Source organism: Colias eurytheme, chromosome 17 (genome assembly GCF_061535395.1).
Source record: "Colias eurytheme isolate Ceu_HAF_F1 chromosome 17, ilColEury1 Martin Lab GWU primary, whole genome shotgun sequence".
Lineage (NCBI taxonomy): Eukaryota > Metazoa > Arthropoda > Insecta > Lepidoptera > Pieridae > Colias > Colias eurytheme.
The window spans coordinates 6,281,536-6,296,239 of record NC_142996.1 but is presented as its reverse complement, the minus strand read 5'-3'; the positions used below and the strand labels follow the sequence as shown (position 1 = coordinate 6,296,239).

Here is a 14,704-nt window from a genome sequence, read left to right as displayed (position 1 = left end):
TAAACACAAGATATAAATTTTAGCTTTGCATTATTATTAAGACAAAAGCGAGCTCAAAGAACATGTGACTAGTAAACAAAAACGTATTAAATAGACACATTGAATAAAACCAGTGTCGCATGTCGTTTGCAACAAGCTCGAATTAAAATACCATTGCCTGATATACATGTCGCCGGCTTGTAATTAGAGTCAGGACGTAATTGGAATACAGTGGGCTTCTGTGGCGGCTCTAATTCTCTTAACGGACAACAAGATTAAAATAAGAATAGTTTATTGTCTATCTTCGATGCAACTTGGCCTTTTAAAACATGTGAATACGAACAAAAGTTACATTACGAGGGTAGTAGGATAAATGCGTTGCAATGTGCCTGCTAGCTGTTACTAATCTCATTTAAAAGCGCAATACGAAATAGCATAGGCTAACGCTTTTGCATTCGTATGAACCGCAGTGGCAAGTTCAAGGCTGGTCGACTCCGCTTCCCATGCTGCATGTGCATGCGTATTAATTCAACTCACAAACGCTTACCATTGTCTATCATTCGAGTGGGTTCATTGACCTCATAAAGGATTAATGACGCCATTGTGAGGAGTTATACGGTCTATATCTTATTCCTTTTTGCAACCTGCGGGCGCTCGGCACAATGGTTAGAAGCCCCCGATTCCGAGAACGAGGAATGTGACAGTTTTTCGTGTCTTTCGCATTGTTAACTGGCTGAATATTTGGGAGTCGCAGACGCTGTTATCGGAAGAAGCCTTAGACTTTATATCTTGCAAAATTAATGATTTCCCATTGCATAGTTAAGGGCCTTTTTATTTTTCGTGCACAGTTGGCGATATCACGAATGATGATCTCAGGCACAACATTGAATGCTACGTATATCGATGAATGTTTATGTGTTTATTTATATTGCTATATCAGTTATGATAAGAATGTGATTAGTTAGTGACAGCGATTAGTGCATGTGACACGAATGTAACTGCGTCATCGGTACTTCTGATCGGCAGCACAGTCAGACAACAGCTCCCACGCTTTGCTTTATATGTACAATGTAATTGTTCACCCGACTAAAAATACATTAAAACGGTTGCGAGGGTAATTCCAGATGATGACAGAAAATATAACTTTGCTGCATTACAAATAGAATCAATTCTTTATTTTGATCCTTCTTGAAAATTTTAGGTATTTATAAATATCTAGCTTTGTTCGTTTATTTAAAGGTGCTGCAGTAACAAACACACGATTATAGTATATTAGTATTCCGTCCATAATCTGCATGTGACACTGAATTTTATCTCAATAAAGTTTATGTCCCATTAACGTTCATACAAATCGAAAGTGAAACGTGTTTCTTGTCACTAACCGGGTTATCCTGTCCACTATAATGGGGCAGAATATAAAACAAAAGACAAGACTGCCTGTTTATGGGTGCGTTTATCCACGTAATAGCCCGGCGTTGCGCCAAGCGAAGCTAATTTGCATACCGCATTTGCAGAATGTTTGTCTCGGCCACTAACAGACGATTCCGCGCGGCGAACGATGCTTCTCTATTTTAGTCAACGAGTCAACTGGCTCAGTGCCTTTACAACCTAATAGCAATATATTATTTCGTCGCTGGCGAATCGCAATTACTTTACTTTGAGATTTCGTAACTCGAATGCAATAGGCTGGCTGCACACTCGGACTTTTTGTGAAGCGACCGTATATAATGTTTGTGTTGTTATTGCTAAGAACCTTTAAGGTGCTCTACATAAAGAACACGATTTTAAGACAATATTGTAAGATTCACTGTGTAAACGTTTTTCATGATATTTTTATCTACGTAAATATTTTTTATACGTACCTACTTGTGCTCGTACATGATACTGATTTCTATGGAAAAGAAGATTTCTTTTCAAACGTTCTAAGAATGCACTTAACAAGAAGCGAATAATAGTTTCCAGGTATATATGTATCAAGATCGCGATTCACGAATAAACAATAGCCGTATGTATAATGTACTGCTTATAATATGAAAAGGTGTTGATATATTTCGTCTGATAGGCAAGAATGTAAATGCAATAAAGGAATAATTAATTATGATGATTTTTAGTTCAATCTAATTAATTGCGAAAATTGCGATTCAATATTACCCACATTACTACTAACATTATAATATTGAATGTTCCTACCTGAAATACCTGTGTTCACAGATAATTATCTAGTAATAGATACTGTGAATATTAAGCGATTTTACGAATTGAGATATCGTATAATATTATCTAACAAGTATCAATCAAAGCAAGTTCTAACACAGCCGTTGTATTAATATATATATTTTAAAATGTAATTTAATCGAGTACTTAATGTAAGGAGAAATTTTATGATGCATCGTCATTGGAGCGATCACGTTTCGTATATTATTACGACAATGTAATTTGTTGCTACGGTCATGTACCTCAATGGCGTAGGTACCTTTCCATATACGTTCCAAATATTTCATCGTATTTTGCAAATATTATAATAATAGTACGTCGAGTTGGATTATTTAGTATACGGTATTATTTCTTTGTAAACAATGTAGCTTTATACCTTTATTATGCCTGATTGAGGAAAATGGGCTAAAGTCGTTTGGGGTTATCGTTAAGAAATTATCCAGAAATTTATGGGCGTTGGTTTACGGTTGTATGATTTCACAACTTCACAAGTATGTATTAACTGCCATCTTTAAGTCCTATTATAAGACTCTCTATAGAGCCCGCTCTATAGAGCAGTAGTATATAAATATACCAATTTGATGAATGACTTTGACTCCAAACTCTCGATGAGACAATATTTGGATATAACATAAAGCGCCAGATTCCCTCATTTCCCAACGGCATATGACAACTTCATTCTGTAATGCAACATAGCAATGCAGTGTGTACTGCAATTTGCAAGTTTGGCGATGCCAATTTATATGTTTAGTTCGTCGCCCTTGTAAATATTATTTGTTTTGCTGCTCTGCCACGCATAATGCATGTGATAATATTTGAACACAATTTCGTAATATTCGTTTACGTCGCACTTTAGGGAAACTATGTCGAGTACACAAAACATAGGTGTGTGAAATTTGATTATTGTTTACACGCAAAAGGTATCCAATGTTATTAATTGTTTCCTTTTAAAATAACCAGTGGTACATTTAATTTATTTATTCAGACGATAAAATATTCCAAGTGCCTATTTGAACGCGGAAAATGCGGGCGACCGAGTAGAAAGTAGACATTGATATTGAAAAACGAGATAATAGTGTTCGCTTAAGCGGTAAACAGTGAAACAAAACAGAACATAACTCTGTAGATTTACAATTAAACTTTGAGTCGTGGTCGCCGCGAGCTACAATCGTTTTAAACAGAGAATACAATTTAGAATGCAATAAAGGCTGGCTTGTATTTACGGAATAAAAGGCGTCCATGTTGAATTGAATTGTTGTAATTTACTCATTGTGCACTTTACAGTTGAATGATATCAATTTGTGTCTCAGTCATTATCTGCCTTTTGTTGGTTTTTGCGATTCGATATTTTGCATTTAATCCAAATAGGTGGTGCTGAAAATTCAATTCTTATCCCTTATGTTATGCAATTGAAACTTTTTCAGTCACATGCTTAACATACTATTACGATATTATTATTAGTCTGTGCTATTACTAATGCATTTCTGTATATCTATCGCCTAATGCCAGTAATATGTACATCAAAATAATAACATCAAACAAATTCAACGAATTCAAAATTTAGGAAACGATCAAAATTATTAAAAATGGTGTCAGTATGACTCTACAAGGTTTAAACATCAGGAAAGACACACAGTCCGGGCGATTTCCTGAAGCTGCCTGCCCACAATAATGCTACAAGTGATCCATGTCAACACAAAAGAGAGAGGTGGCTAGGCAACCGGGGGAGGCAGCGTCGGGCCATCATGATGGAGTCGCATTGTCGCATCGGACGGCCGCCGCATCGGCCGCGCGCATGATAGCGTACGCGCATCGGACGTAACGTGCACGACACGACGTAACGTGACGATAAGTGATCCCCAGTACTGAGTGTAGGTAACGCACGCCGCTCGAATGTCGTAACGATATCGCGTTGTTTTGTTGTTGTATAAACGCAATGTGCGCATGCGTCGATTTGTGTGTTTTGAGAATTTTGAATTTTTGTAAATTTTATATGATTTTTCGTTTGCTGAAAAGGGTTTTGAGTCTTGGATGAATCGTGAATAGCGCTTCGTGGATTATGAGGTCGTAATCAGGTTATTTTTTTAATATTGCAAACAATGCCAAAGTCAATACAAGGTCAATGAACTTTAAAATGTAGTATTTTATTGACTTGAAAATATACATATAATATACCTACCTACTTCCTCTGCTTTTTTATTTAAATTTAAATCCGGTCTATTATAAAGAAGATTTACAAATATTTTTAGTTTTATTTAACTATACTCGCTGCTAAAGTGAACGATCGGATCAAAATAATACCTTATTTTATTTAGGTATTGATGATACTTTATACCAATAAATACAAGCAGAAGGTTTGTTCCACTTTGCACAATGGACTCATTGTTCCTTCACAACGAAAGCTCTATTTGAATCGTTAAAGTTAAACCTGAGACCCTTGACCGGTAAATAGAACATAATATTATATAATAATATTAAATGGGTTATATTCAAAACCTTTTTATTCCATTATAAATTGAAAACAAAGCATTTTTTAAGTATTTACAATATGAAAATAAACAAATTAAATGTGGATGAGAAGAGAATTAATATTCTTAATTCTTATCAAATGATTATTTTTGATACAAAAATTATTTTTTTTAAGGAAAATATAATTAGCTGACTAGTATGTTCTAAGAAAAGGATACAAATAGGAAAGGCACGTACGTAACAAGAGTTTCTGTTTGTACCTTTTTCATTACCAAATCCCCAATAAAGCCTCCATTTTGTTCATCTACGCGACTGGCCTTTTTTATTTCTTCACCACCACCAACACTAGGTAGGTACATTATAGTAGAGCAAAGCAAAACTTTACACTATTTATTACCAACTAGCTTTCCGCCTGCGGCTTCGCCCGCGTTTTCAAAAAAAAACCCGCATAGTTCCCGTTCCCGTGGGATTTCCGGGATAAAACCTAGCCTATGTCACTCAGAAATGATGTAGCTTTCCAACAGTGAAAGAATTTTTCAAATCTGCCAAGTAGTTTCGGAGCCTATTCAATTCATACAAACAAACAAACAAACAAAAAATCAAACCTTTCCTCTTTATAATATTTGTATAGATAATAATTTTGGCATTGGAAATATAATATGTAGGTACTTACCTAAGTACTAATAATAACTATTTGATTCGCTGAAAGTATTCATGATTATATTTCAAAATTCCGCAATAATTTGTAATACTTATGTACCCAAAACCAATTTAAGTGACCTACGTAAAAGTATAAAATACGTTTTTTGTCCTTTATTTTAAACTAGCGGTCCGCCCCGGCTTCGCCCGTGGTACATATTTACATTTTCTCTACATAAAAACCATCCTCGTACTTCAAGGAATATAATAAAAAAAGAATTATCGAAATCGGTTCAGCCGTTCTCGAGTAATGCGCTTACCAACACATTTTGCGATTCATTTTTATATACATATATAAGATTAAAAAGAATATAAATAAAATAAAGAATGCATACATATCTGAGATATTTGTAAATTGTCGTATACTTGGGTAAAATAAAATGTAGGTATAAATCCACTTCTGGTCACAATATTTCCTGTACACAAATAAATTAAAAAATATTCACTGATTCAGTTTTTATTATTTTGCACTTGATCTTTTATGTTGCTACTCAAGAATAAAACGGATTTATATTTTACTTGAAATTTTAATGTTTCTTTGTTTATTACATACAAGCAAGTAATTGTATATCACACGTCAATCTTAAGGGCCATATTGTTGATATTATGCATACAAATAGACTCAGTTTTATTAAACTAGTTACTATTAAAGACTTGATTTTATATTTAAAAACTTGTTTGAAGTGATTGTTATCCACGCATGTATATTACACTAGAGGTCCGCCCCGGCTTCGCCCGTGGTACATATTTCGCAATAAAAGGTAGCCTATGTCCTTTCTCGGGTATAAAAATATCTCCATACCAAAGGAGACTATTTCTTGTGGGCCCACCAAGACTCGGTAACGTATAGTATTAAAAAAAAACGTGTAAAAATATAAAATTATATTATAATTTTTGTAACTTCGCTGTTTTACAAACGAAACCGGAATCGTGAAATCGAATTAAAAAGCCTTATTTTGATATCATCCCTCATCCCTTCCGTAGTGTGCTGTCTACAAACCAAGAACAATGGCCAACATTTAAAAAAACTGGAATGAAACGTTTTTATCGATAGAATGAAAATAAAACCAAAAAGCGAAAAAAAATTGCCTTCAATAAACCACTTTAGAAACTGTTTTTATTCTTATTTATATGGAAGGATATGATTGATAGCGATTTTAAATCCTGTTATTTATCAAATAAAACAATTTGTTTCTACTCAGCTAAAAAAATCCGTGTAACGAAACGCTATATCTATTGGCTGCTTTGATGGAATATGTCAGATTCCTCCTGTCGTAGCCCCTTGCGTCAATGTTTGCAATGAATGTAAACAATGTTTTTTTTTTCTTTTTTAAAATGAAATTGATACAACTTACGAGCGTTTAATATTACAATAGAACATGAATTAGCATAGCTGTGCAAATGGATACCTATCCTAATATTATGTACCTACTCCTAGTCATAAAATATCACGTACCTAAATACCTACCTACCTACATAACTAATAATTTCTTATTGAATCAGTTTTCCCAATCGCTAAAATCGCATCAAGGTCCAGAAACTTGAGGTACACCCACTTTATCTATTTTCTATTCTATTTATAACCAAATCGGGTCTCTGTGTTTGTGGTACCTTCGTTGTGTCCGATTTCCGAGCTTGGAATCGTGACAATGTATATGATTTTTTCTAATATTTATTCATTCATTTATTTAAATATATTGTACCCAATGATTCGGATGGGTCACACAAGACAAATCGCTCATTATCAGTTAGTTTTTATGTAGTAATGCGGTGAATGTTTGCACACGTATTTCTAAAGATTCCGGTTAAAACATGTAAAAGTAATGTCACCACTGTAATCTGGGGACTTCAAGGAACAAATTAACACACATTTCATTAATATACGCTAAGAAATTGAGGTGGGCCTATTCTCCAAACAAAAAAAATCGTCTCCTTTCATGCAAATTGGTTCAGTAGTTTAGGCGTGATTGAGTAACAGACAGACAGACAGAGTTACTTTCGCATTTATAATATTAGTATGGATTTCAGAACTCTCTCGAATTGTTCCTGTAAATATATGGCCAAATCTTTAGTAAATTTTGATTCACTTGTAGTTTTTCGCAAAAAAGTTACTAAATTCTTGTTTGGTACAAAAATTCAGTAAAAAAAAATGTATAACGATTTATTTATTTTTATTTTTGTAATTAAATTTATTTAAGCACTTAAAATAACAGTAACGTAATTATATGTATAAGTTTTCTTGTGCATACCTGTAATTGGTGTATACATCACATTAATATTCGTTAGTTGTTAAGATCTAATTGTTATAATTTTTATGTGTACTCTGTTGGTATGTCTAAATAAATAAATAAATAAATAAATAAATAAATAAATAAATAGTTTTAAATGTTACTTACGTGAAAATAACTACCTTTATGAAATACAGGATAAATTCGGCATATTATTTAGACACATTTAACATCGTAAGATAGGAAAATACTCGTTTATACCAAAAGTGTATGTTCACTGTGTGACGTAGAGGGAACAATTGTTAATATTATTATTGTTAATAATTATTAATTTATATACCTCTATACTCCTGTAATTATTGTTTATGTAAGATCTCTAAATAAATAAATAAGTTAGTAACGGAATCCAAAGGAAAGAATCAACATTCTTTATTGTGAAACAATATTAGTTGTCGTCAATGTAGAGCTATTCATATTTAAGTCATTAAACTAATTAATAATTATATCTGTAAATCATTTTACAGATTGTATTCAAATTAATTTTGATTATTTGGAGGCACATCGAATCTAAACTAAATGTCGTCTATCTAGTTTCTATAACTAATAAAGGTAATATATAAAATGAATGCTAAGGAATTATGAAATACCTACTTTAAATTATTGTTTATATGGCTCTATTTAATTGAGGAGTATTTGTTTTTCAGCACCAGTCTATATGCCCGTATTAGGCATTGCTTAGTCATTAGTCAACAATTAGCTAGTTATTTATTCATATAGATACAGTTTTATTTGACTACCTTTCATATATTTCTATGCGAACAAACCTATTTAATGTTATATCGTAGGTATTTATTAATTTACGTCTATTTTTGTAATAGAATAGTATTTCTTAACGATCAAATAATTGCCACTGTATTATTTTTAAAGATAAAACAGACGCATTAAAATATACCTACATCCCATAAACATTAAATTAGTATATGCGATAAAACGCGGACAATTTAATTTGAAATTCTAAATGTATTCAATAGAATCCTACGAAGGGGTTATAAAATGGTTTTATACGTGAGAATAAAACAATTTGTACCGAGAATCGCGACGGTGCTGGCAGGAGTAATTGCAATAAACGGTGTTTCTGTGAAGTGCTCAGTATCCTGTCTATTTGGTCCTGTTCTATGGCACTGAACATAAAATCCACGATTCAAGTTGGACTCGCCAAGATTTGATTGCTCGTAGGTAATATTTTTACATGCTAACTACTAGGGGTGTATAAAATACAAGACATAACGTTGGAGGTAATTATTTGTGTAATAATAAAAATTGTGCTTGTGATTGTATCCTTTTTATGGTCCAGGGTGAATAGACAGCTGCATCACTTGATATAATCTTTAGTATAGACTACAGTTATAAGCCCATCAAAACTTAGATCTTAGGGGGTTGCTATGACGTCTTATATGGTAGTTTTATTGGTCAAATACAACTCCCGTCGTTATAAGGATACATTTTATGTTATTAGGATAAATATTATCAGATAGGCTAGCCAAATAGGCTAAAGCATGTTGGAATATTAATAATTTAATACTAGTTTCTTTATCCAGGGATTGAAAGAAACAGGATTCTTTCAATTCAGGGGGAAATGGGAACGGGAGTCACCGCCAATTATTATTATTTTGTTTTATAGATATAAGATATTATAATTATAATATGAAAACTAAGCTAATATCTCATTTAAGAAATAATGTACTATGTATAACAAACCCAGTGCGGATATCTCATACACACGTGACTCACTTAACGTGGGTGCCTCATTTCGTATGCGCAAACGCAATGCTAAGGAAGTGCATTCGTGTAACGACAGCGATGTTAAAAGGAAAGTCGTGTGCAAAATTTGATTAACGTTTCTTGAACGCACATTAGATCTCGATACAATTCACACTTTCGATTTTATTTGTGTGTACGCGGAATTCTAAATAGGGTGGCTGCTCTTGTTATATAGTTATTTGCTGTATAGTTTGCATAAGTGTAAATAATTAGATTTACCGTTTCTACGAAATTATTATTTTTAATTCATTGATCTCAAAAAAAAAACATTCCAAACACCAGAACGATAGGAAATTTTAATCTGGGGGCACGGTAGTGCCCCCGCCAAGACAAGCCAAGCGAGGCGCACGGGCACTACCTACCTTTTCTCGAAGCGCTTCGACGTTTTTTTGAACCCTCATAACTTGGGTTTGGATTATGCTAGATCAACAAAATTTTCGGGATATATTGTCAATAGCGGACTTATTGAACATATTAAGTTTTAATTACATTAGCTTTTATACTTCAGATTTTATTTATATCTAAAAAACGCTAATTTCGTCACTGACTCACTGATGATCATCAAAATTCTTAAGGTATTTCCTAATGTCCTAGAAAGCTGAAATTTTGTATGTAAGCTAGTATTAGCACACAAACAACAAAAAAATTATAAAACTTGTAACTTTCATCCCCCAACCCCTTAAACTAGGGGATGGGAGTTTGTATGAGACCTGTAATTTTAAATTAAATTTTGATGACGCTAGAGGTCTAATCTAATAATCTAAAACTTGGTTCCCCTAGATATAAATATATGTATAGGTACTCCTTGTTAAAAAAAAAATTGTTACAAACAACCTACAAAAAGAAATGAAATCCCACCAAAAACATTTTCATGTAAAATGTTGCCAAGACGAGCCCATATGACTCGCACTGTCAAAAAGTTATCAGATCTCATGTAGAGCCAAGCTTCTAACACTACACGCCCTAACTCTACAAGGCCTAACTTCACAAACTCTACACCTTAGTCAAAATATGTGGCTTGGCCGTTCGTTACTACAAGAACTATTGTATAACACAAAAGTAATGAACAGTGAATTAATTTTTCACCTTACGCCGATGTGAATGTAGCGAAATGGCCAAGCCACATATTTTGACTAACGTGTAGAGTTTGTGAAGTTAGGCCTTGTAGAGTTAGGGCGTGTAGTGTTAGAAGCTTGGCTCTACATGAGATCTGATAACTTTTTGACAGTGCGAGTCATATGGGCTCGTCTTGGCAACATTTTACATGAAAATGTTTTTGGTGGGATATTTTATTTTTAATCGTGTTTTGCACAATTTTGTTAAATTGCGACTGGATGAAAATTTTGTTCGTGGTCGTCGTCGTCGTTGGTAGGGCGAACAAATCCTTAGCAAAACATCATACGCTTATGATTCTATTCCTTTACGTTTTGACGTTTGCCTCGGCACTCAGGATTTTATATATTAAACATAGAAGTACAGGTAAATTAGCTTGGAGAAATTTTTGCATATGTAGTGGTGTGTATATTACTCAGATCTTAGAGCGCGTTTCCACTATATCGTTCTGGCCTATACAAAAATGTTTCGATATCCTAACATTACTATTTAATTTTATACTTATTCCTAGCAACACTTTTGTTTTCAATAAAAACAAGTTTTTATTTGAAAGAAAATGGTTTTGACTTTATAAAAAAATATATATCATTCAATTTTACGTCCTTGAGCAAACGACAAGGCGACTACCGTGAAACAATAAAATATCGTGTCCATAATAATTTGTTTCATAATTAATATTTGACCATAATAATTACGAAACAAAACAAATAAATAAATCGTCACTTGATAGTGGAAAGTGGAAACACGCACAAAACCAGAATAAACCAGTTTACGCTGTCCGCAGGTGCCACGTGCAGTCGTTTGGTAACGTTAGAACATAAAGCACATTTCATTCAAAAATTATAATTATTATGTAGTTACGTAGTTTAATTGATAAATTTTGTATTTGTTGATTGTTGTTATTATTTGTTATTATTGTTATAATATTTGTTGAAGTGAATTACATGTCCCGCAGCCGGAGGCCCCAAATGAAAACTCAGATGTAGTTACTTAAAAACTACATTTAATAGCTAAAATGAGACTTTTACACCCATGTCTGCACGATGCAGACCGGAGTTAAAGAATGAATTTATACAGTTTAATAATTATAAAGACGTAAGCTTGGATGCTAACTAAGGGAAATCGCATCCACATTCTATTCCCGTGCGAACGGCGTATTCAGCAGTTTTGTATGAAGGCAGGGCCATAACTAGTGTTTAATTTGTGTGTAAGTGTTGTAACTTTATATTGTTAATTCAATATGGCTCCAGTGTTAAAACATGGTCGAGGCAAGCCTTTGACTTCTCAAACTAAAGAATTAAACTTTAAATGTCGTTTCTTTTTCAGGTTAGTAAATTTTTCATTTTAGTAACATTGTTAATGTAAAAGTTATATGTATGTTAAATGTGCAAATATTAAAATAAAGTCTCATCTTTTTCAGAGGAGAAACACATATAGTTTAATTTAAAATCCCTTATAGTTTTATTTTATTTGCTGACCATACACTACTACAAACGCAAAAATTTCTCCAAGCAAATTTACCTGTAGATATTAATATTATCTGTTGATACAATGATGATACTTATGTACAAGTAGTATGCAGTTGATTTTTTGATTACATTAACAAGTGCACTCCAGTGAAGGACTTTGTTTGTTTAATGATTAAATACAATTATAATTTATTATACGATGGATTATAATTGTTCAAGTAAGCTTTTAATGTTAAATGTCGCGTTGTAATTAGCACACTGAGTTATTTAATGATAGTGAAGCTTAATTTATGCATAGTAACCAATTAAGTCATGACTTAACTTACGAATTGTACTTTGAGTTAATTGATATAATTAATCATGAATAATGGTTATAATTATCTATTAAATAACAGTTGTGCATATGTGTAGGATGAGCAATGTAATGTCCATTGAAGTAGTACACAATATAATCTTCAGATTCTTATATATAAACCTATACAAAAGAGAAAAGTATTATTCCACTTTAAGAATTAACACATTAACGTAGCGTTTGCACATATGTCAATAAATGTTAATAAAACAATCAGTCCCCTGTGCTTTCGTTGCGGACGGTACCATCGATGCCGTGAATGCATCGAACACTTACTATACTATATAGTCGTCTTTTATTCGTCATATCACTTTCCATTAACGGTAAAATCATGCTACGTGACTGTGAGGTAATTAAAACGGTCCGTGATACCGCGTAACACCTTAACTGTAACCGGCGAGGCGTTTGGAGAAAAAATTGGTGGAGAATTGACGAGTTTATCAAAATACGGTTGGACAATGACCCCGCGGTGGTACGGCGTCACGATTCCGATGAATTGCAATCAGCGTGACGTGGTCCGTTTTTATTTAGATGATATACAGCTAGTGTCAATGCTACGGTTATAGCGATCTCGGTGTTAGATGAGGTTTTCCAAGTGTGCATTTACCGTAATACTGAAAAGTGTTATTTTTTTCACCATCAAAAGGGCTTCTTTCCTGCAATAACTGAAACTAATTCAAATATGTAATGATCAGAGGTTAGGTTAGGAGGTTAGCATTTTCATCTAGAAAGAAGAATAAGATAAAGAGTGTCTCATAACTTATTCTAACTTATACTAATATATTTAATAAATCAGTTTCCTGTCAAAGGTGCTGACAAAGAATATAGTTTTTCATTATAATTTACTCCTATCTTTTAATTGTTTCACTATCAAGCCAGCGCATATCTTTATTTAAATACACTACCGTTTGATGCTAGCCAGGGTGACATGACACAAAACATGGCAATTTCATTGTTCTGCGGTGCTGATATAAAATGTCGGAACAACCGTTAGCTGAGCACTTTACAGCGGAAGTGGCTGGTAAATTATAGGCATTCAGCTTAGCTGTCCATAACCCTAAACCCAGAATAGACATAAATGTTACAGGAAATATACTTTCTGTGAAACTGTAAATTTGAACATACATAATAAAGCATTTATATACAAATAACTTTCAAAACAAACTGTTTTAGTTGTTTTATAAACGTAGTAGAGTAATTCAGAGAGACGATTGAGCTTAATTGAGCTGCTTTTAAAACGGATTTTATAAGCTTTAACAGAAATATTCTTTAAAAGATGGTACTTAAAATTTAGAATAAAACGCTAAACTCCTCAAAATAAAACAGTTTCTACCATTCAGATTCAGCTATTAATTAAATGTTTCCATCGAAACTGTGGCATCTAACTGCATTTATACGTTATAAAAATTGTTTGCATTTATGCAGTTATTGTAAGAATTCATTTAATTCAGTTTTATCTCACGACCTAAATAATCTGCGAACACACAAAATTAATGATCCGACTGCTATTCGACTTTTCATGTTTCTCCTTTCAGGCTTCAGCGGAATAAGGAAACAAACATGTTATATAAGTCGGTTCTATTTGCCACTCAGTTGTGATTTGTTCAGTGAATTATCACCTACAAACGGATATTATTAAATACATTCATTAGGAATATGTTCCTGCCCCTGTACCATGAAAGTATTAAAGCAATATTACTTCCAGCGTGGGAAAGTGATGGCGCTAGACGACCTATATAGCGCTGTCATTTTTCCACACTGGATACAATACTGCTTTAAAACATCATGGTACGGGGGCTGAGTTGTACCTATGCCTGTAACACCTACAACGGCGTCTGATTTATTGGGTCAACATCGTACTACGCATTAAATGTTGAGATTAATTTTATTTCGGTATCTATATTTATAGTCTGTGTCACGTATTTTTGTGAGAGTAACGGCACTTTGTTGCACTATTATGCAATCTGTGTACACTTAGATTAAGTGATAAGACTGATATGGGCCGTTTCCTGCTTTTTGTAACGGTACTCTTAAAGTTTGTATTTTTAAGCAATTTTTAAATACACGTAATTTGATAAAAATTGCAAAACATTACCGCAATGAACGGGTGTCATAACTGATTAATAATTAATTCCAATGTTGCTGTTCTTTGAATGATACTAAATTTATGTGGCGATGTAAAGCCGTTGCACGGTTGCATATAATTTGGAACTATTAAGTTGAGCCCAAGCGTATTAATTTAAATCATAAAGCTATAAATGCAATCAGAAAACGCATTTCTGCTAAGCTTATTCAAATATAAAGTGGACTTTAATTTATGTATTCGTAACGATAATTATTACGGACATTTACAATTTGGA

At 33.2% G+C, this 14,704-nt stretch overlaps 2 protein-coding genes across 5 annotated transcripts in view; one reads left to right on the top strand and one right to left on the bottom strand.

Moving 5' to 3' along the window:
• LOC149901268 (glutathione S-transferase 2-like) overlaps positions 1-5,837 on the bottom strand; it is a 279,112-nt gene extending 273,275 nt beyond the window's left edge. Inside the window, exon 1 of the mRNA XM_090111850.1 lies at positions 5,697-5,837. The gene's annotated coding sequence lies outside the window, so the exon portion shown is untranslated. The remainder of the gene's footprint in view (positions 1-5,696) is intronic.
• Positions 1-14,704, top strand: part of LOC149901267 (long-chain-fatty-acid--CoA ligase 5) — a 47,887-nt gene that overhangs the window by 8,752 nt on the left and 24,431 nt on the right. The window contains exon 1 of one of the 4 annotated variants that reach the window (XM_090111840.1): positions 3,913-4,064. The exons of 2 other annotated variants lie outside the window; for them this stretch is intronic. The gene's annotated coding sequence lies outside the window, so the exon portion shown is untranslated. Of the gene's footprint in view, positions 1-3,912; positions 4,069-14,704 lie in introns of those variants that run through there. One more of the 4 variants, XM_090111842.1, reaches the window with a different exon arrangement.